Genomic DNA, 24,134 nt, shown 5'->3' on the forward strand with positions numbered 1-24,134 from the left:
GCTAAAGATCATTCTCTGTATCATTTATCATTTTATTATAATTGCTTGCATAATTATCTGTCTTCCCCACTAGGTTAATATCCCCCTTGCCTAGAACAGTGTTCCTTTCAGGCACACTCCCACCTTAGGTGTTTACTCTTGCACTGGTTCTCCCTGTTTCTCCAGATATCCATGTGCCTTGATGCCTCACTGTCTTCAGGTATCTGCTCAAATGTCATCTTTTCTATGAGGCTGACCTGGAACACCCCTTTTAAAACCACATACCCACCAATCAGTGTTGCTTTAAAAAAAAATCTTACCCAACAATAGGGTTTTGTATGTGCTATATAGGGAAATATCATCTGAAAAGTCAATTTCTAATCACTGAATAGTTTCCCAGCTGGAATGGGTTCTACTTAAGAAAACTGTCAACCAAGGATACACTGAATTTATATACACTGCTGCTCATTGACTTATTTTAACAAAACTGTCTACATCAGTACATACTAATAAGAAACAGAATATACTAAAATTGGGTCTAATCATAAGTCACATGCTGACTAGCTTTTGTCTCTCTCACACACTGTCATGGATTGAATCATGTCTCCCAAAAAATGTATCAACTTGGTTAGGCCATGTGTGGTTGTCTTCCATTTTGTGATTTTCTTATGTGTTATAAATCATAATCTTTGCTGTGGTTAAAAGGATTAGGGTGGGATTGTAACACCACCCTTACTCAGATCTCCTCCCTGATCCAATGTAAAACGAGTTTCCCAGGTATGTGGCCTTCACCAACTTTTATCTTTCAAGAGATAAAAGAGAAGGTAAGCAAGCAGAGAGTTGGGGACCTCCTACCACCAAGAAAGCAGCACAAGGAGCAGAGTGCATCCTTTGGACACGGGGTCCCTGCATCTGAGAAGCTCCTCAACAGGGGAAGTTTAAGGACAAGGAATCTTCCTCCAGGGTCGACAGAGAGAGAAGGCCTTCCCCTGGAGCCAATGCCCTGAATTTGAACTTGTAACCTACTAGGCTGTGAGAAAATAAATTTCTCTTTGTTAAAGCCATCCACTTGTGGTATTTCTGTTATGGCAGCACTAGATGACTACAACAGAATTTGGTACCAAGAGAGTGGGGTACTGCTCTAACAGGCACCTAAAATATGGAATCGGTTTTGAAACTGTGAATAGATAGAGTTGCGACAGCGGCAGAGGACCAGTGCAGCAGAGAACCTGCAGTGGCAGAGGAGCAGCAACAGCAGAGAACCAACAGCAGCAGAACCAGGAGACCAGCGTGAGACGGTGCTGGAGCTGACTCACGGAGCAAGAGAGCTGAGTGCCTGTGCACCTGAGGCTTCCTGGTGGAATAGGGTGCCACCAGGCACTTACTGGTGGGGCTAGGCTTGCTGACCCACAGAGCCAGAGAGCTGAGTGCCTGTGTGCAGGAGGCTTCCTGGCGGAGCGGGGTGCCTCCAGGCACTTATCGGTGGAGCTACTGAGCTTTGGAACTTGCCCCAGCTTGAGGCCCGAAGAGCAGAGAGGCCAAGAAACCAGGAAACAGAAGCTGAAGAGACAAGAAAACAAGAAGCTGAGCTGCCTCAGTCTCAAAAGGTACGGCCATGACCTCAGGGGTTTCAAAGTGTAGAGCCAGGTCCTCTGGTGGGTCTAAGAGTGGAGTCGCCACTCAGATGGACTAGGATAATGGTGCGCCTAAGGCCAAGGGAGCAGAGTTGCCGTTCCAGTGAGCCTGGAAGGTGGAGCTGAAGCCCAGGGCCCAGAGGCCTCTACTCAGAATCTGGAGAGTGTGGCCAATGCCCAGAGGCTGGAGGGCAGGGTTATTGTGTAAATTGCCTCAGAGAAGAGAAGATTGTCTTCAAGGCTTTGAGGGCTAATGTAATGTGTTCTGCTGACTTGCTTGGTGCCTGTTATACCTTCTTTCCCTTCAGTTTCTCCTATTGGTAATGGAAATGTCCAGCTTGTGTATGTTCTACCATTGTACCCTTGTAAACCGATAACTTGTGTTCTAGATTTCACAGATCAAGAAGAATTTTTGGATTTTAGACTTAGAGTTAAGACTTTGCTATGATAGGATGGGGTGAATATGTTTTTAATGTTGCAAGGATGTGATTTTTTGGGGGCCAAAGGGTAGAATGTCATGGGTTGAATTATGTCCCCCCCAAAAATGTATCAGCTTGATTAGGTCATGTGTGGTTGTCCTCCATTCTGTGATTTTCCTATGTGTTATAAGTCATAATCTTTGCCTGTGGTTAAAAGGATTAAGTGGGATTGTAACACCACCCTTACCCAGGTCACCTCCCTGATCCAAGGTAAAGGGATCTTCCTTGGGATGTGGTCTGCATCACCTTTTATCTCTCAAGAGATAAAAGGAAAGAGAAGCTAGCAGAGAGTTGGGGACCTCATACCACCAAGAAAACAGCACCAGGAGCAGAGTGTGTCCTTTGGACATGGGGTCCCTGTGCCTGAGAAGCTCCTCGACCAGAGTAAGATTGAAGACAAGAACCTTCCTCCAGAGCCGACAGATAGAGAAAGCCTTCCCCTGGAGCCAACACCCTGAATTGGAACTTCTAACCTACTAGACTGTGAGAAAATAAATTTCTCTTTGTTAAAGCCGTCCACTTGTGGTATTTCTGTTACGGCAGCACTAGATGACTAAGACACACACACACACACACATATATATATATATACATATATACATATACACACACATACACTCACTCTAGGAAAAAAAGATTTTCTGGTGATCTCAATACTGGAAATGCAGATGATCCCAACACAGAAAACATAGTTAAATAAGTATTTAAATTATTTTATTGTTTTGGAGGAGACCAGGAGGGTGTATGGGAATGTGAGGAGAATAATGCCAAGGAAAATTATTTCTAAGCAACAGTTGGCATAAAACATCACTGCATAAGAATAATACATCTAATTGTTTGAACTGTTCTGAGCACTTCAAGTTTCTTCTCTGATCATGAAAGGTCAGTTAAGTGTTTCCTAATTCATTTATGGGTGCTCATTTTCCATCCTTAAATAGAATGTCTAAACTCCATAGACAAAGACTGTGTTGTCTTCTAGTTCTGGCTTTGCAACAAATATCTGGCAGAATAGGTATACAGCATTTGAGTTGAAGGAAGAAGAGTAAAAGAAAGTTGACTGGCTGACATGGCGTGTCTGCTAGAATGACACAGTAGATTGCTACAGAGCTGCCTAATGTTGGGGAAACATCCATAGGGTCCAGACAATAAGTCTCAATTCCCTGCGTTACTATCTTGAGACCTCTACAAAAAAAAAAAAGTGAGCATAATTATATGCTTACACCTCTTGCATTGTATTGAGGAGCATGTGAGATAAGGAATATAAATGTCGATGCTCACAGGTATGACACAAACTTCTGGAATTCTCTCTTAGCACTTGATATCCCTTAGAGAGGCAGTGACTGAAGCCATCAGGAATGCCAGCTGTGGAGCCACACAGCTTAGGTTTGTATCCCAGCACCCCCAGTCACAAGCTGTTTTACTTTGGGCAAGTTATATAACATCTCTGGGTCTCAATCTCATTTGTCAGTTGGGCAAAATGATTGTATCTAATTTATAGAGTTATTGAGGATGATTAAATGAGGTGTAACATGTGAAATATACTGTTGAATGCCTGGCACAGAGGACACAGAGGACACAATCAGTATATCTCAGTTTATGGTTATGGCAGCTTGTTATGATCAGTAACACCTCCCTGCAACATACACGTAACCTGAGTCCCAGGTTTAAATTTAGGCCTACGAATTATAAGTAAAAATACCCTTATCCTCCTACTCCCACTCCTGAGATAAGGGAAGGACCCTGCAAGGTCATTTTAATTTTCAAGCTCTCTGTTGAAATCCCAAGGGAGGAACATAGTTCACATGAACTTGCACGTTCACAAGTCACTTCCGGATACCCAAGAAGTTGATTTTTGATGCAACACAGCTCTGGCTAAACCCATTGCCATTGAGTCGGTGCTCTGGTGCTCTGGCTAGGTCATCAAAAACAGGTTTTCCCAGAGTAGTATTTATTTTCTCATTGGAAGAATGTTATGATGACTGATTGGGTACTTATCAGAGGGCTCTACAGAAAAAACAGATTTAATCATTTACAGGTCATGAAAAGCAAGACACACCTCTTAACCTTGATGACATTTTAAAACAGCACAGTGAAGCTTTAGGTCCCATACTAGAAAAATGACAGCACTGTTCATATTCATCACACAGTGGGCACCAATAAACAAAGAGTGGCCGGTGGAATACCTTAGTGAAGGGTTAATGCACTAGCATATGAAGGTGATCACAACTGTGGGCAGGAGCTTCTGCCTCCAAATGCTTCCAACACTGAAGACTGGGGCCACAGTGCCTGGCTGCCCCCAATGTCATTCCTACTTCAGCACCCCAGCTTGTGGCCAGACTATGTCCCCAGTCCCATTTCCTATTCCTCTGTCTTCAAGCTTAGAACTCCCCCTTGAGTGACTTGTGCTTTAGCGGCTCTTCTCTCCTATGCCAGTTTAGTGTTTTCTTAGGATTTTCTCAACCTGATCCTGTAATAAGTCTACCCACCGTATTTCAGGGATTCCCTGTAATTCCTCAAGCACAGGTTCTCTTTTTGTAATTTTCCAGTGTAATTATGAATCAAGGATAAATCTCTATGCCAGCATATTTTGAGATATATGCCTGGAGGGAAGGGCTAGGGCCTCTTCTTTTCCTGAATGGCACCTATGCCTCTGTTCTATGAAATAAAATAACCTACTTAGCAAGGTCGTGTTCTTCCAGTAAGTATTTACTAAGGGCCAACTCTGTTACATCAGTCCTCTGTTTGTGGGAAGCCATCAGCGAATTACTCACTGTTGCCCCAGCCTGCATTGTCCAAGATACATTATGAAGAGAAAAATGTGGATATTACACTAGTACGATAAAGTTCTGGGCAAAGTGTGGGAATAAAAAACACAAACACCCTCTGAATAGAAAATCGAACCAAGAGATTTTCTCTGTCCACTCATTTACAGTATATTATTTCCAATAAACAAATTGATGCAATAATTAAAGCTATACCATTTTGAGTGTGTAGCACATGTCATCATCACTCAAACAAGAAACATGTTCTAAGCACCTGCTGGGCACCAAGCTCTAGGATCTATGCTTTGGTAAACTTTGTGCACACAGGAATGTTACATGTGGGATAACAGCCCTCAAGGAGCTAACAGTCACCAGAAGATAATTGGAAAACAACGGAGATGAGAACCATGGCAGGGGTGAGCCAGGGGATGCTCAGAACATAGAAGAGGTGTTCAGAAATGGCTTCTTACATAATATTATATGATATTTTTACCCCCATTTGCAGGTTAGGTAATGGCGGACCAGAGAGATTAAGCAACTTGTTCAAGGTCACATAGCTAGACAGTGGGGGAGTCATTTTTCAACCTACATCTATTGAAAGGCAAAGTCCTATACACTGTGTATTTTACCAATTTCCCCATCATGATATGGTCATCTGTTGTTTTTTAAAATAATTTATTTTATTTTGTTGTTGATGTTGAGCATATATACAGCAGAACAAATACAAATTCAGCAATGGTCATCTGTTTTTATGAACATTCACCATCTTTACTTCCTCCTTGCTCTACTTACCCCTTACAATCTTAAAGCCTACTGAATATAATAAAGACACCTTTTGTACATATGAGGACTTTATTATAGCAAAAAATGGATTGTTACTTGTCACGCATCTTGGCACAGCCCAAACTGAATGTTAAGCTTTAATCTGTATTCCACCCAAATGATGGCTTAATGAGAAATGGATCATTGCTGTCAGAGCGTTAACTGGACTGTTATGCTCACCATCAAACACAACTTAATGACTCTACCTACATGCAGTTATCAACTGGAAACCCACTGCTCCTCTCTAAAGTGATTCACAAAATCTTGTAATGGTGAATTTTATCAAATGCCAGGAATTCCCATGCTAGAGATAATACCTCTTTGATTTTCTATATTTATGCGTGCCACTTATTGGGCATTGTTAAAAATACTGCTCATTACCATCTTGTCTTACTTGCTTTTTTATCACTGATAACTCTGAGTGATAGTCAAACAATGCCATTAGCACCTGATTATTTTACATACTAATCATATCACCAAATTTTTAGTAACTGTGCAATCCTAATGCCCATGATCTGCTTCACTCCAGCAAACTGGTTAGCCAAGGAGTCATTCACTCTACATATTCCTGACAAACTTGCCTATATAATTATAAACTAATGCAGGAAACAACATAGTAAAAACATGTCTAATGATACCTTACATATTCCAGGAAGAGTTCTCTAATTACTTCAATATGGAAATAGAGGTTTCCATATTGAATTAGTTTTCCATTGCTGCTGTAACAATTTGTCACAATCTTCATGGCCTCAAATGACACAAATTTACTATCTCACAGTTTCTATGTCAGAAGTTCAGTTGGGCTTGACTGGGTCCTCTGCTCAGGGTTTTACAATGCCAAAATCAAGATGTCTGCAGGGATGCGTTGCTTACTGGAGTCTCTGAGGGTGGAGATGTTTCCAACCTCATTTAGCTTATTGGCAGAATGCAGTTCCTTGTGATCATAAGTCTGATGTCCCCATTTCCTCCCTAGCTGTCAGCTAAGGACCAGTTTTTGCTCCTAGAGGCTGCCTGCGTTCCTTCTCATGCTTTCCCTGTGGCCTCCCCCAGCAACAGTGGGTCTAGTCTCTCTCACACTTTGAACCTGACATCCCCTTCTGCAGCATCCCTCTGATTGACTCTTATGCTTTCTTCTTCTGCATTTAAGGGCTCATGTGATTACGCTGGATCCACTCAAATAATCCAGGAAAGTTTCCCTATGTCAAGGTCAACTGAATTACATCTGCAAAGTTCCTTTGGAATACCTAGATGTGTGTTTGATTGAATAACCAGCAGAGGGGAATCTTGGGGGAGGGGATATCTTTAGAATTCTGCCTACCACACATATATAAATACTTTAATTATTTTTATCTTTTTTGAGGGATGGTGATAAAATGTGTGGCACAATGTCAAGGAAATAATGATCTCTGAGCACTGATTCAAACCCAAATATCTCCCAAATGCTAAAGATCCTGTTTCTCTAACCAGAAAAAGAGAAAATAGTCTATAGACAGAGTTTTAATGACAGCTCTGACATTTAAGACAGGGCATCTGAGGAATACAACTATCACTTAGAAATCCCCATTCATGGCTATCAATCAAAACTGTATTCATACACGTTATTTTAGAAGCATTAACTTGTGCCTGGCCTGTGTTTAGAAGATACTCTCTCTCTCTCTGGATCACCTCCTCATTGCCTTGATGCCAAGTGGTACCTCTGATCTTCTGGCCACAAAATGAAGTGCTGCTGTTGGAGAAGAATAGAAATTAGACCACCCAGAGGAGAAGCCCTCCTGAGATCCTAGAGAGTCTGCACTTTCCAGTATCTGTCCCTCAGGGAGTGGTGATTGGACTCAAGTGATTCTTGAGGGAAAGGAGGACACCCTGGAGAGTGGATCTTTACTTACAGGAATGGTGCAGGTGAGATAAACAGGGTCCAGGGGCTTAATTGAAATCAGCTTCTTGTTGTGACAAAATGGTTAGATTTTTTCTTTTCATGTGAAATACAGCACTACTCCCTGATCGAGACCCCTGAAACTAACAGACCCCCCACCCCCCACCCCTCACTGGATAGTGGCAACACTAGAGAGGTCCTCCCTCAGGTTTTGGTAGTTTGCTGGGACAACTGACTCCTGATGACAAAAGAAAAGTTTCCAGGGCACTGGGGGGTGATGTAACAGTGGAGTGACAGAGAAACTCCATCCCTCTGGTAGTGATAGGGAGAGGGGATGAATCCTGGCATGATTACTGCAAACTATTATAATTGTCCTCAAATTTTAGATTATAAAACTGAGGCACAGAAGGTTTAAGTATGAAGCTCAAGGTAACAGATAAAATAAATGCTGGAGCCTAGATTCAAACCCTTGTTTCACCTGTTTTTCACCACGTCAGGAATGTGGTGAAACCCATGTGACATTGTACATTACAGATTAATAAGTAAACACAAGTAAGTCCGTGTGCACCTTGCTTAATGTATGCCCATGGGTACCTTGTTTACTGGTTAATCTGACCCTGCGTATGACTGTTGAAGATCAGATGTTGGGATGAGGATATTGGGCAGATATGAAAACAAACATCAATTTTCTGATCTTCCAATTAGGGCTATATCTGGATGAAAGGCAAAGGTAAAACTTTTACTGAATAGAATGTGGTGGAAGCTCTTCATAAATTTCCCCAGATGTTATTCAGTCTCAGAATAAGTTCAGTGGAAACAGAGTCTGAAAGAGCAGGTTGTCTGTAGGAATCCTTGCTCTTAATAGAAAACACATGGAAAGAGTCAACCTTGCATTTTCCACACATAGTATTGTTTTTGAGAGTGAATCCCGGAATTGTGTATTTAAGATGAAAGAGCAGTGATATGGAAATAATCTTATTCCTTTATGACATCATGGGGACAGTGACTTAAACAGTCTTAGAAACACCCTGCTCATAGACTCTTTGTTAAATGAGATAATTATTTGCCATCATGATTTAAACCAGATGAGTCAAGATTTTCTGTTTTGGCAAAAGAAAATTGCTCATCTGAGAATTCTCCCTGTGCCAGGAGGCTTATTTCCTGTTTGGTTTGCTCTGAGTCACCAGGAAAGCAGGAATCAGCTGTCTGCTGACTTCTGGGGTCTCTTTCAAGGACTATGAAGAGGCTTCATCCATCCCATTGGCACCGTCAGAAGGTTCCACAAACCCATCAAGGGAATGATGACACTTTCTTCAATATCTAGTAAATGGCAGCAAATGATTGCTGGCACAATTGATAGCAGACTGACCTGTGAGGGTGAACTTTCACAAAGAGCACGCATAATTTTAAGGCACTTAGCATTACTGAAGGGGCTGACAAAGGAGTAGGCCAAAACTCCATTTTATTTCTGTTCCTAAAAAAAAAAAAAAATTTTTTTTTTGTTTTTTTATTTACTTGTTTAAAATTAACCTCTGTACTAGCTTCACAAGTAACAGAAAGGGGGGTAGCAAGAATATGATTATGCTTAAGCCAGGAGAAAATGTCTCAAGAAATATATATGTTCTGCTTAAGATCATTTTTATTCTCAGAAAGTACCTAATAAAACCATGTTTTGCTTAAAATTGTTTTGTTCTTAGAAAGTACATATGTAAGACCATATTTTACTTAAGGTTATTTGTGCTAAGACCACTCCCAGGAAGATGTGCTCACGTATGGAATGTGTTTCTGTGAGTAATCACACGTAAAGATCTTGTGACCAGGATCATTCTGTAACTATTTTACAACATTAATCATATCCTGTAATTGTTTTCAAAATGTCAACCAATCCTGTATAAAAGGCACTGTAAAAATCCTATCCCTGGGAAGCACTTAGCAGGGGGCATTTAGCACCTTGCTTAGTGTTTCCCCCATCTATGGCTGCTCTATGACCCTTGCTGCTCTCCATCCTCAATAAAAACTCTCTTGCTTCTAATTTTAAACAGAGTTGGTGATTTTTAGCTCTTTCACATATTTGGTGTCAGAAGTCATGATTTCGAGCTCTACTACAACTTTATCCGCTTACAGGCTGTCACATCATACCTAAGAATGATACGATGTGCAGACAAAAAGGAAAGTATAGAAATGGCACCTATCCTGCCCTATACCCAATGCCTTCACCCTGCAGGCCAAGGATAAGCTAGAACTGCAGGGGTCTTGGAACCCTTACCCTCCATACTGATGTGTGGCTTACACATGCACAGTGTGGATACCTCCTTCTGGACCATGGCTTGACTTTGTGCATCTCCATGTTTCCCACCCCAGGGAGAGCAGGAGTGAATTGGGTCTAAGGCCTCATCCAGACAAGACTGATGGATCACCAGCTATAGAAGCTCCAGGATATAAACAGGGCTAACTAGTAACCAGTTGCTGTCGAGTTGACTCTGACTCATGGTGAGACTCTGATTCATACTTTTCTATATGCTCAGAGTAGAACTGTGCTCCCTAGGGTTTTCAATGGCTGATTTTTCTGAGATAGATTGCCAAGCCTTTCTTCCAAGGCACCTCTGAGTAGACTTGAACTGCCAACTTTTTGGTTAGAAGCTGAGCATGTTAGCTGTTTGCACCACTCGGGGACTCCATAACCAGGGCTGGCCTCCCACAACTCATCCTTCAGAGAACCTAGGTCTTCCTGGCGGGGGGTGGGGAAGGGGTGATCTGGATCTAAAATTAATGAATTTCCTGCCATGTTCCAGGCAGAAGAGAGGAGATTCAAATTGATTTTGACTAAAAAATTGTTATATAATGATAACAGTCTCTAGAGTATATTAGGCATTTACTAAATCATGCTACTATGATACTATTATTACTACTACTGCCACTGCTGCTGCTATTATTGCTACTATTAGTTCTCCTTTACTACTTCCTATGTACCAGGCACAGTATCAAATGAGGTACTTTCATTTATCTTTTAACATGCAAAACAACTGTTCTTATCATCCCGTTTAACAGATCAAGAAACAGACACTCAGAGTTAGAGTAACTTTCTCAAGTTGCCACAAGTAGTAATTGTTAGAGATCAGGTTCTAATTCAGGTCTGCCACATTACAAAGCCAGTTTTACTAACCCATGAGCTTACTAACCTAGGGTGATGGTAAACTATGTTAGAATATGCTGGCTGCTGGTTCTGGGGACCTGGACAATAACACCTTCTGAACCACTCAAATACTTAGTAGCTTAAAACAAAAATGTATTACTCTCTCTCACAATTCCGTGGGTTGACTTGTATTAGCTGCGCACTTCTCCCTTGGGGTCAACTCTTGCAGTTATAACCCGATGTGGGCTGGAGCTGCAGTGATCAGAAAGCTGTACTGGCCTGGACTTCCAAATTGGTTCACTCACATGACTAGCTTTTGATGCTGACTATTGGCTCATTTGGGGTAGGCAACCCTAGCATCTCCATCTGGCCTCTTCATGTGGTTTCGGTTTCTCATAGCATGGCATTTGTGTTCTCAGAGGGAGCACCTCATGGGTGAAAGTTTCAAGAGACATGGGTGGAATTAAGTCTTATGACCTAGGCTTGAAAGAAACATATATCACTTCTGCCACATTTTATGGGTCAGAACAAGCTCATATTCAAGGGGAGGAAAGTTATGCTCCATCTCAAGGTATGAGAATCAATGTGCGCGTAGAGGGACAGGTTATTGATGTGGCTCTCTTTTAAAAATAACTATCACAGTGAGGATGTGGTGAACCAGCACTTGCACTCCTGCAGGCAGGACTGCATAAGCTGGGAAAAAGCATCAACTGTATAAACATGCAAACCCTCAGATACAGCAGCCTCCCTTCAAATCATTTTGTTCCCAGGAAATAATCAGACAGATTTATGAACTATGTTATTGCCCTAGTTTTATTGGTAATAGTGGAAAACTGGAAACAAACTAAATGCCCATCAGAAGGAGGTTGGTTGAATATATTGGGTTACACCCATACACATTGGAATGTAATGTATTTAAAAGTATAGGTGTGCCTTAAGATCTTCAGGCCATACCCAGGGGTGAAGCAGGGGACATGGCCCCTGTAGAGAAGGAATTAAGACCACTAAGGCCACCAGACCCTCTGTGTTGTCCTTGGCACCAGAACCTCACACAGGTTGTTCCAACTTTCTTTAATAGTCTTCCACAACCACCCCCCAGTCCTGTTTTCCCTTGGGAATCTCCTAATTATTCTTCAAGTCTCACCTTACATTGTACTTCTTTGGGCAAGCCTCATCTGACTCCCCTCAGCTAAGCTAGTTTTCCCTGCCAAGTCTTCTCCCATCCCCCTTAGTTTTCCTCAAGTGTTAGGTAAATGCATATCACTTTGTTGTAACACCTTGCACCACCAAGTGTGGGAGCTCACACTGTTACTACTCTGACCAGTGTCTAAAAGTAGGGTTTGGAGGTCTTAGGATGTATATGCCAGGTATATTTTCTCCTCATGGTGTCTGCAGTGGCAGATTCTACTATCTACCTCGGGTATTAACCCCTAGATCCAGATATCACTGCATGTAAGAGATTTCATAATTTTCAGTATAGAGTACCCTTTGATTCATGAGACATTTGTGTTGTTGTTGTTAGGTGCCATCGAGTCCGTTTCGACTCATAGCGACCCTATATGAGACATTTAGTGTTTTGAAAATTTTCACTTATATGGGTTTTTTTCTAGTTATTATTACAGGTTTCCTGTCATTCAACTATAGTTTAAAAGCTGTTAGAAGAAAAGAATAAAATATTACTGAGAGTTTTGAAAGAAAATGGCAAAGAATGGAAAGACACTCTAGCCTAGTTTAGGCATAAGTATGGGGGTTTGGGAAACTCTGGCGGCATAGTGGTTAAGTGCTACAGCTGCTAACCAAAAGATTGGCAGTTCGAATCCACCGGGTGCTCCTTGGAAACTTTATGGGGCAGTTCTACTCTGACCTATAGGGTCGTTATGAGTCGGAATTGACTCGATGGCAAAGAGTTTTTTTGTTTGTTTTATGGGAGTTTGCTGCCCACTGGAGTAAGCCACTACAAAGGCTCCCTTAGGTAACAAATTCCCCATGCTCCAGCCTCATCACAGGACATGTACAGATCTATTTTGTTCCCTCGTTCTAACAGGGATGTTCTTTGGTGGATATATAGTCACAAGCACATCACAGTGTGCCCCACCCATCTCAATGACCCTGCTAGGGGTGGGGCACAATAGAACTGTAGCATTTGAGGAGAAATTACTGAGATTTCTCCAAGTCTACTGATAGAGACAAATTCTAGGTTTGGAGCAGAAGATCATAGTTCTTGCATGCTGTCCATTCTTTCTGTTAAATCCCTTAGCACACAAATCATAGTTATTTCAAATTTCTGGTCTGATATTTTCAAAACCTCTTCATGTTGGAGTCTGATGCTGATGCTTGCCCTGTCTCTACAGAGTGTGGTTTTTTTGTTTTTTGCTTCCTTTAAGCATGACTTACAACTTTTTGTTGAAACTGGACATGATGTATCAGGTAACAGGAACAGACATTAAAAAGGCCTGTAGTGGGAGGTTTACGCTTGTTTGTCTGGGAGTTAGCTTTGCTTACTCTTTGTTGTAGCTGTGGTGTCAGAGGCTAAAATTTTACCTAGTGCCCTTGTTGTGGTCTCCTCTGTTGTTTCTGGTTTTCCCTAACCAAACCAAACTCATTGCCGTAGAATCGATTCCAACTCGTAGTGACCCTATAGGACAGAGTAGAGCTGCCCCATAGAGTTTACAAGAAGCACCTGGTGGATTTGAACTGCTGACCTTTTGGTTAGCAGCTATAGCACTTAACCACTATGCCACCAGGGTTTCCCTAGAGACTCCTTACTAGGGCCTGAAGCTTTCGAGTTTTTCTACTGCAATCCCCATTATGTGAGCAGAGAGATGGAAACACTAAGAATAAAAAGGAAATGCTAGAAATAAATGAGTCAGAATCAACTTGATGGCAACAGTTTTGTTTTGTTTTGTTTTGCTACCAAAAATGAAGGATGCCTCCAGGATTCATCAGTAGACTGGATATGAACAAGAAAGAATCAGTGAGATTAGAGATATGTCAATAGAAACTTCACAAACTGAAAAGCCAAGAGAAAAAAGAGTGAAAAGAAAGGAACAGAATATCCAAGAGTGATACAACAATTACAAAATGTGTACATACATGCAATGAGAAGACTAGGAGAGAAAGGACAGAAGAAATATTTGAAGTAATAATGGCTCGGAATTTTCCAAAATTAATGACAGAAAACAAGCCAATAGTCCAGGAAGCTCAGAGAACACCAGGCAGGATAAATACCAAAAAACTTACCAAAAAACTTACACCTAGGCATATCATATTCAATCTGCATAAAATCAAAGTCAAAGACGAAATTGCGGAAAAATCCAGAGGAAAAAAGACCTTACCTATAGAGCAACAAGGGTAATAAAAATATCAGACTTTTCTTCAGAAACCATGCAAGCAAGAAGAGATTGTAGCGGAATATTTAAAGTGTTGAAAGAAAAAAACCCCACAGACCTAGAATTCTGTATCCAAAAAATTATCCTTTCAAAGTGAAGAAGATATGAAGACTTTTTCAGACAAACAAAAATTGAAGGAATTTGTCATCAGCAGACCTGCCTTGCAAGAAATGTTGCAAGAAATTCTTCAGAAAGAAGGTAAATGATATGGGTCAGAAACTCAGACCTACAATAAGAAAAGAGCATTATAAAAAGGAATAAATGAAGGTAAAGTAAAATCTTTAACATTTCTTATTCTAAATTGATGCAAAATATAATACTTTGCTCAAAATAATAATAGCAAAAATGAATTGGGGGATTATAGCTTATGTATAAATGAAATGGTGTCCTAGTGGTGCAGTGGTTAAGAGCTTAGCTGCTAATCAGAAAAGGTCAGCAGTTCAAATCCACCACCCACTCCTTGAAAACCCAATGGGACAGTTTTACTCTGTCCTATAGAGTTGCTTCCAGTTGGAATTGACTTGATGGCAATGGATTTTTTTTTAATATATAAGTAAAATGAATGAAAGCAACATAATAAAGGAGGACGGAAGGAATTGCAAATACTCTGCTACACGGTATCTACTTGTGAAGTTGTGTAGTTTCATTTAAAGTGGACTAAGATCAAATAGGAGGTGGGGCCAAGATGGTAGAATTGCCAGATCTTCCGGCGATCCCTCTTACAACAAAGACCTGAAAAATCAAGTGAAACGATTATATTTATGACAAATTAGGAGCCCTGAACATCAAAGGCAAAGTTAGAAAATGGATTAACTGGCAGGGATATAACCATATTAAATATTTATACACCCAATCACAGGGCTGCAAGACACATGAAACAAACTCTAACAGCATTGAAAAGTGAGATGGCTCCACAATTATAGTAGGAGACTTCAACACACCACTTTCGGTAAAAGACAGGACATCCAGAAAGAAGCTCAATAAAGACACGGAAGATCTTAATGCCACAATCAACCAACTCAACCTTATAGACATATACAGAACATGCCACCCAACTGCAGCCAAGTATATTTTCTTCTCTTGTCCACATGGAACAGTCTCTAGAATAGGCCACATATTAGGTCATAAAGCAAGCTTTAGCAGAATCCAAAACATCGAACTATTGCAAAGCATCTTCTCTGACCATAAGGCCTTAAAAATACAAATCAACAACAGAAAAGCAGGGAAAACAAATCAAATACTTGGAAACTGAACAACACCCTGCTCAAAAAAGACTGGGCTATAGAAGACATTAAGGAAGGGATAAAGAAATTCATAGAATCCAATGAGAATGAAACCACTTCCTATCAGAACCTTTGGGACACAGCAAAAGCAGTGCTCAGAGGTCATTGCACACATACAAAAGGAAGAAAGGACCAAAATCAAAGAATTATCCCTACAGCTTGAACAAATAGAAAGAGAGCAACAAAAGAAATCTTCAAGCACAAGAAGAAAGGAAATAATAAAAATTAGAGCAGAACTAAATGAAATAGAAAACGGAAAAACAATTGAAAGAGTTAACAAGACCAAAAGCTGGTTCTTTGAAACAATTAACAAAATTGATAAACTGTTGTCCAAACTGACAACAGAAAAACAGGAGAGGAAGCAAATAACCCAAATAAGAAATGCGATGGGCGATATTACAACAGACCCAACTGAAATTAAAAGAATTATATCAGATTACTATGAAAAATTGTACTCTAAAAAATTTGAAAACCTAGAAGAAATGGATGAATTCCTAGAAACACACTACCTACCTAAACTAACACAAACAGAGGTAGAAAAACTAAATAGACCCATAACAAAAGAAGAGATTGAAAAAGTAATAAAAAAAACTCCTAACAACAACAACAAAAAAAGCCCTGGCCCGGATGGCTTCACTGCAGAGTTCTACCAAACCTTCAGAGAAGAATTAACACCACCACTACTGAAGGTATTTCAGAACATAGAAAAGGATGGAATACTCCCAAACACATTCTATGAAACCAGCATATCCCTGATACCAAAACCAGGGAAAGACAAAAATTACAGGCCTATATCTTTATATCCCTTAGGAACTTAGATGCAAAAACCCTAAACAAAATTCTAGCCAATAGAACTCAACAATATATCAAAAAATATAATTCATCATGACCAAGTGGGTTTAATACCAGGTATTTTAATACCAGGATGGTTCAACATTAAAAAAACAATTGATGTAATACATCATATAAATAAAACAAATGACAAGAACCGCATGATTTTATCAATTGATGCAGAAAAAGCATATGACAAAGTTGAACAACCATTCATGATAAAAACCCTCAGCAAAATAGAAATAGAAGGAAAATTCCTCAACATAATAAAGGGCATTTATACAAAGCCAACGGCCAACATCATCCTAAATGGAGAGAGTCTAAAAGCATTCCCCTTGAGATTGGGAACCACACAAGGATGCCCTTTATTACCGCTCTTATTCAACATTGTGCTGGAGGTCCTAGCCAGAGCAATCAGGCTAGATAAAGAAATAAAGGCATCCAGATTGGTAAAGAAGAAGTAAAGGTACCTCTATTTGCAGATGACATGATTTTATACACAGAAAACCCTAAGGAATCCTCAAGAAAACTACTGAAACTAATAGAAGAGTTCAGCAAAGTATCGGGCTACAAGATAAACATACAAAAATCAGTTAGATTCCCCTACACCAACAAAAAGAACATCGAAGAAGAAATGACCAAATCAATACCACTTAGAGTAGCCCCCAAGAAGATAAAATATTTAGGAATAAATCTTACCGGAGATGTAAAAGACTTATACAAAGAAAACAACAAAACACTTCTGCAAGAAACCAAAAAGAGACAGAAGGTTTAACATTGTAAAAATGTCTGTTCTACCAAAAGCGATCTATAGATCCAATGCAATTCCGATCCAAATTCCAACAACATTTTTTAATGAGATGGAGAAACAAACCACCAACTTCATATGGAAGGGGAAGAGGCCCTGGATAAGTAAAGCATTACTGAAAAAGAAGAACAAAGTGGGAAGACTCACTCTACCTGATTTTAGAACCTATTATACCACCACAGTAGTCAAAATAGCCTGGTAGTGGTACAACAGATACATAGAACAGTGGAACAGAATTGAGAATCCAGACATAAATCCATCCACATATGAGCAGTTGATATTTGACAAAGGCCCAAAGTCAGTTAAATGGGGAAAGGACAGTCTTTTTAACAAATGGTGATGGCATAACTGGATATCCATTTGCAAAAAAATGAAACAAGACCCATACCTCACACCATGCACAAAAGTAACTCAGAAGGGATCAAAGACCTAAATATAAAATCTAAAATGATAAAGACCGTGGAAGAAAAAATAGGGACAATACTAGGAGTCCTAATACATGGCATAAACAGTATACAGAACATTCCTAACAATGCAGAAGAGAAACTAGATAACTGGGAGCGCCTAAAAATCAAACACCTATGCAAACCCTGGTGGCGTAGTGGTTAAGTACTACGGCTGCTAACCAAAAGGTCGGCAGTTCAAATCCACCAGGCTCTCCTTGGAAACTCTATGAGGCAGTTCTACTCTGTCCTATAGGGTTGCTATGAGTCAGAATCGACTCGATGGCAGTGGGTTTTGTTTTTTTTTTTTTTTTGGTGATGTTCATCCAAAGACTTCACCAAAAGAGTAAAAAGTTTACCTACAGACTGGGAAAAAATTTTTAGCTATGACATTTCCGATCAGAGTCTGATATCTAAAATCTACATGTTACTGCAAAAACTCAACTACAAAAAGACAAACAACCCAATTAAAAAGTAGGCAAAGGATACGAACTGACACTTTACTAAAGAAGACATTCAGGTGGCTAACAGGTACATGAGATAACAGGTACATCACGATCATTAGCCATTAGAGAAATGCAATTCAAAACTAGAATGAGATTCCATCTCACTCCAACAAGACTGACATTAATCCAAAAAACAAAATAATAAATGTTGGAGAGGTTGTGGAGAGACTGGAACACTTGTACACTGCTGGTGGGAATGTAAAATGGTACAACCACTTTGGAAATTGATTCAGCGCTTCCTTAAAAAACTAGAAATAGAACTACCATACGATCCAGCAATCCCACTCCTTGGAATATATCCGAGAGAAATAAGAGCCTTTACATGAACAGATATATGCACACCCATGTTCATTGCAGCACTGTTTATAATAGCAAAAAGTTGGAAGCAACCAAGGTGCCCATCAACAGATGAATGAATAAACAAATTATGGTATATTCACATTGGAATATTACACATCAATAAAGAACAATGATGAATCTGTGAAACATCCATAACATGGAGGAACCTGGAAGGCATTATGCTGAGTGAAATTAGTCAGTTGCAAAAGGACAAATATTGTATGAGACCACTATTATAAGAACTCGAGAAATAGTTTAAACAGAGAAGAGAATATTCTTTGATGGTTACGAGAGCGGGGCGGCACGGAGGGAGGGAAGGAGAGGGGCATTCACTAATTAGATAGTAGATAAGAACTATTTTAGGTGAAGGGAAAGACAACACACAATACTGGAGAGCCCAGCACAACTGGACTAAACGAAAAACAAAGAAGTTTCTGGAATAAATTGAATGCTTCGAATGCTGGCGTAGCAGGGACAGGGGTTTGGGGACCATGGTTTCAGGGGACATCTAAGTCAACTGGCATAATAAAATCTGTGAAGAAAACATTCTGCATCCCACCTTGGAGAGAGGCATTTGGGGTCTTAAACGCTAGCAAGCAGCCATCTAAGATGCATCAATTGGTCTCAACCCACCTGGATCAAAGGAGAATGAAGAACACCAAGGACACAAGGTAATTACAAGCCCAAGAGACAGAAAGGACCACATAAACCAGGGACTACATCAGCCTGAGACCAGAAGAGCTAGATTGTGCCCAGCTACAACCGATGACTACCCTGACAGGGAACACAACAGAGAACCCCTGAGAGAGCAGGAGAGCAGTGGGATGCAGACCCCAAATTCTCATAAAAAGTCCAGACTTAATGGTCTGACTGAGACAAGAATGACCCCAGAAGTCGTGGCCCCCAGACCTTCTGTTGCCCCAGGACAGGAACCATTCCCGAAGCCAACTCTTCAGACATGGATTGGGCTGGACAATGGGTTAGAGAGGGATGCTTGTGAGGAGTGAGCTTCTTGGATCAGGTGGACACTTGAGACTACGCTGGCATCTTCTCCCTAGAGGGGAGATGAGAGGGTAGAGGGGGTTAGAAGCTGGCAAAATGGACACGAAAAGAGAGAGTGGAGGGAGGGAGCAGGTTGTCTCAGGGGTAGAGCAATTGGGAGTATGTAGGAAGGTGTATATAAGTTTTTGTGTGAGAGACTGACTTGATTTGTAAACTTTCACTTAAAGCACAATAAAAATTAAAAAAATATGAACTCGCTCTTATTTAAAAATTAAAACCTTTATATCATTCCTTTTCACCACGAAATTGTGTTTTCATTAAAATGCTCCCTCTCAATTTTATCTGCATATATGTTAATGCTTGAACATCTCTCATTGATCACCCCGGTTTACTTCTAAAAAACAAAAATATGTATGTCAATTTAAATTAAATTATATATTGAACTTCCTTTGGCTATTATGTCCTGAGTATTTAAAAACTTCGTCTGGGCTGTGTTATCTTTATGATTATTATTAGTAAAAAAAAAATAGTAATTGTTACTATGATTACTAGTGGCTCAAAACAATATAAAATATGGCAAGATTTCATGGATAATTGTTAATCATGCAAAGTAATTTTCTATGAAAATTCATTTATTAATGAGTGGGAGGGTGCTTTGGCTAAATATATTTTTCTGACATCAATATTTCAAATTGTCCATTGTCTGTCAATGCAGAGGATTTTACATTTTGGGGCAACACAACATTGCTGTATTTGAGATGTGCTAGCCAAAACCATCAGGCTTCAGTACTAAATATTGTATTATATCAATTGTGGAAACATGGAAAACACAGATTTTAAAAAACTATGGAAAATATTGAAAATGGTTATAAGTAGGTGGTTTTGTTATTCTTTTTTCTTCTCACAGTATTCCAGTGTGACTATAATTACATATTTTAAAAAAGTAAATCTCTACAGTCTGAGGGAGAAATAAAGGAGTGAATTTATGGCAAAACTTCTCAGGGGATTTTGTAAATTCCCACACCCAATGGGTGGATCAAGGGAGCATAGGCCCTCTCTGTGAGAACAGTGAAGTAGGTTTCTGGAGGACTGAAAAGCACATGGATTTCATGGAGATCTTCTGTGCAAAACTTGAATGGCCTTTAGTGTGAAAATGGTAGAACAATTCTGATAAGAGGAAGCTACCACTCTGATCCACTCCCTCTCTTCATCTCTTCCTTTGATAGTAAAATCATCTCTTACCTGACCCCATCCCACCTCCTCCACCTCTTGCCCCCTGCCATCTATTCTGAAGGAGAGTTCTGTTTCCTCTGTGCCTTCATACTTGGAGTTTAAAACCATGCTCATGCCTGGGCAACATTCCAGACCTACTGAATTAGAATCTCCAGAGATAGGTAGCCCAGGCTTTTCTCCCCTTGAAAATTCTGGAGTAGGTATGGAGAGGCGGGAAAGAGAAGTTGAGGCTGAAAAGTAAGGCAGGACCCAGATAACAAAAGGAATGGTTATGTGTGGATGGAAGTCAAATTTCATATCTTTTAACATTATGACACATCTTTTTTTATAAATTATTTTGATATTTACATTAAATTTTAGCCCATATTTTTAATAACCTGTTTAGGAATAAACTTATGCTGTACTAGCTTCACTTGAAAGAAAATACAGCTGCTACTTAAAAATAAAATAAATGGATTGGTAAGTACATCTCTGAGTTCTGTGAGTCTTTGGTGGTTTGTGGCAGCCTGGTTCTTAGAGTGTGCTGAAATGACAGGTCCTGAAATCCAGAAGTGGAAGTCATTTCACTAGTCTGCTTTTCATTTAGGGCACCTTTAGGAGGAAAAAGACACAAAGAGTTCCTCTATTTGGATAGGTCAAGTTGTACAGCCTCTTGCTGTTTCCAAATCGTAGTTGAAATCAATTCAACTTTCACTAACACCCACCACATGTCTCAATCTCCGTTCTTGGTCCTGCTGTGATCTTGCCTCCTAGCCCCTGGTCTCTCTTTGGTCTGTGATAGGATGTGACATTCTGGAGATCTCTGAACACCTCTTGCTTGAGCTCTAATCTGTAAATTTGAGTCAGTATACATTCTCAGAAATGACCTACAGTTCCCCGTGTAACCCTCACAACTCTTTCACAGAGATACACACACACTCACTCATACATGTTGGAGCCATGGGCTTGTCAGGCCTGGATCTTTCTCTGGTCTATTTCCCACTATCCTTGACCTCCCGGTCCTTTGGCTTGGTTCCATGGCTCACCTGAGTTGTTCAGGAGACAACCAGAGACATACAGTAGCCATGTGGTTTGGATGTGTCCAACCAGGGAGAATGAATACCCGTCAGGCTTCCACAGTGTAGTTCCCTCATCCGTCTGCCGAAGAATAGGTAGAAGTAAGGCCACTCTTCAGAGGAGAGAACAAGTTTAGCGAGAGCTACCTATAGAGAGATCCTGCAGCAATTCTGGGACACCATTGAGCACAGAGATAGCCAATAGGAGAATCTTCCCCAAATGTCTCAGCTTGGTATTTCCTGATCCTTTGGCAAAACTTTCCAGATACAAGCCCAGGAATTTGGTTGGAAAAGTCCATTCAAAAGGGAAGAGCCATCTTATAAAGAAAGTCTATCCCACAATGGGAAAAGCCGTTTTGGAACAAGGATGCAAACTTGAAAATTACCCCCGCGATCACATACGTCTTGCTAGAGACGCTACAAGTCAGAGCCTCATGCCAGGAACCTACACAGAGGGCTCTAATGGGAGGCCCCACTAGTCTTGCTTGGTTCCTACACAAAGAAGAATCTTGGTGGGGCTGCCCGGGCCTATAACAGGCGGAGAGAGTCCAAGGCATGGGCTGTACATTCATATATCCTGGAAACATGATGAGTCACATGACCAAGACTTCCACAGACAAGGAATGTGCCACCTATCCTTTCATCAGGGTAAACACAGGGCAAGACAGTCTTGTGCCCAGTAACACTGCAACATCAGGCTCCTTTGTATCACAGCCAGTGGACTCTGCTTGTGAGCGACAGCTGTATCACAGGACTTCTGAACTCCAGCCTCCTGTGGGCACCCAGCTTAATCTGTAAGAGAAGAAAATGCAGAACTTCATTTGTTGCCAGCTCCTCTTAGCCCGTGTCTTATAGATCTGACATCCTATGGGGCCCATAACTTGACCCAAACACAACCTCCCACCCTCAGAATCACTGCTGTAAAGTGAGGATTATAATAGGACCTACCTCATGAGGTTTTTGTGAGAGTAAATGGATCAAGTTATCACAGTGTGCCTGGCACAGAGTAAGTTCTCAGTGATGTTAGTGTCTTATTACCATTACTATTATTACTATCATTATTTATGTTGTCGTAGCAGATCAAGGATCTTTCTCTACTAAAATGGGAGAGGGTCTCAGTAGTCACGTTACCCTGTCCACTTCATCTACAGAGATTAGAGTTGTAGCATGTGGAGTGGCTGTTTGGAGACTCAGCTATAGCCTCTGGTCACATTGCAAGGCTGGGGTTCTGTGTTGCTGAATGTGGCATATGCTTTGACCAAGCAACCAAGACATGCTGTAGTTTCTTCTCTGGCAAATGCAGCCTGTCTCTCAGGAAGAACACATGGGTATGTTAACAAGGAGGTTGGGGATTAGGGGTGGGGAAGGTGATCCCCTCAGTTACACCCTAGGAAGGAAAGTCACACCCACCCATTCTCCAAGTGCCCTCCTGCAGACTGTGGTTAAGTCTGCCACCTCCCCCATGTCCACTTCCTCCAACCCAATCCTCCTCACTCCTTTCATCTCCTGGAAACCTGTGTCATGTCACACAGGGGATCAATCAAGTGCTCTCCAACACATCCCTGAGTATCAGCTCTCTCTCTTGATTAAATGCTCGTTACCCAGGAACAGGGACTGTGTCTGCAATTTCTTCTCACATCGCGACCACAGTAGCCAGCAAAGAGTAGAGTGGAAGAAGGCAAGGGGAGAGGATTAAGGACTTCGTGATTGGTAAAATGATTGACAGGTGGATCGGCCTTGAGAGAACCACCCAGACATCCATCTGCTGTAGTGCAAACAAGCCATCCCAGAGCTTGAGTCTCATCTGTCTCTAATAGTAGCTGTGTGACTTTCTGAGGGTGTTTACCCTCTCTGAAATGCAGGTTTCATTATGAGGAAAGGGGGTAATTATATTCTTCCACTGCAACATTGTGAAGATTATAAGGGACAAAGGAATTGAAATATCACAGGAAGAAGACTTTCACTGAACGTGACTTATCGAAGCTGCAACAACAACAGATCGGAATTCTTTTGATCACCTCAGCCTTGTCCACTCCACTCACACGCACGCATGACACACACACGCATACACTCACACACATTCAAGCACTCACCCATGCACGCACACATGTGCTGATATTTAAACCCAAGATTTTGAGTTTCTTAGGTAATCCTTCAGTCACACCTTTTGAGTTGGGGACAATACTTGCAAAGTCGTGTTAAGACTGAAGTTTTCTGATGAGATCACAATGGCAAAACCCATTTCATCTCATCTTACATGTTCTGGACTCTCTTCAGGGCTCAGAAGAGCGATCTGATTTTTGCTACAACACACCTCTACAGATGTCATTGTATACAGACTTCCGCAGAGCTGAACTAATTTTCCCACCCAAAGAATGTAATGATCTGCTTGAGTATAACCACCAGGGAACAAAATTAGTAATTTTAATACCTTTGTTTCAGGACATGAGAAGACATACATTCACTCAAGGACAAATAGTCATATAGCACAATGATGCTCTGGTTCCCACACAGCAGGTGTGAAAGAGCTCTTCACATGTGCCACAAGAGGGGCACCAGCAAG

The sequence above is a fragment of the Loxodonta africana genome, chromosome X (assembly GCF_030014295.1).
Source record: "Loxodonta africana isolate mLoxAfr1 chromosome X, mLoxAfr1.hap2, whole genome shotgun sequence".
NCBI classification, from domain to species: Eukaryota; Metazoa; Chordata; class Mammalia; order Proboscidea; family Elephantidae; genus Loxodonta; species Loxodonta africana.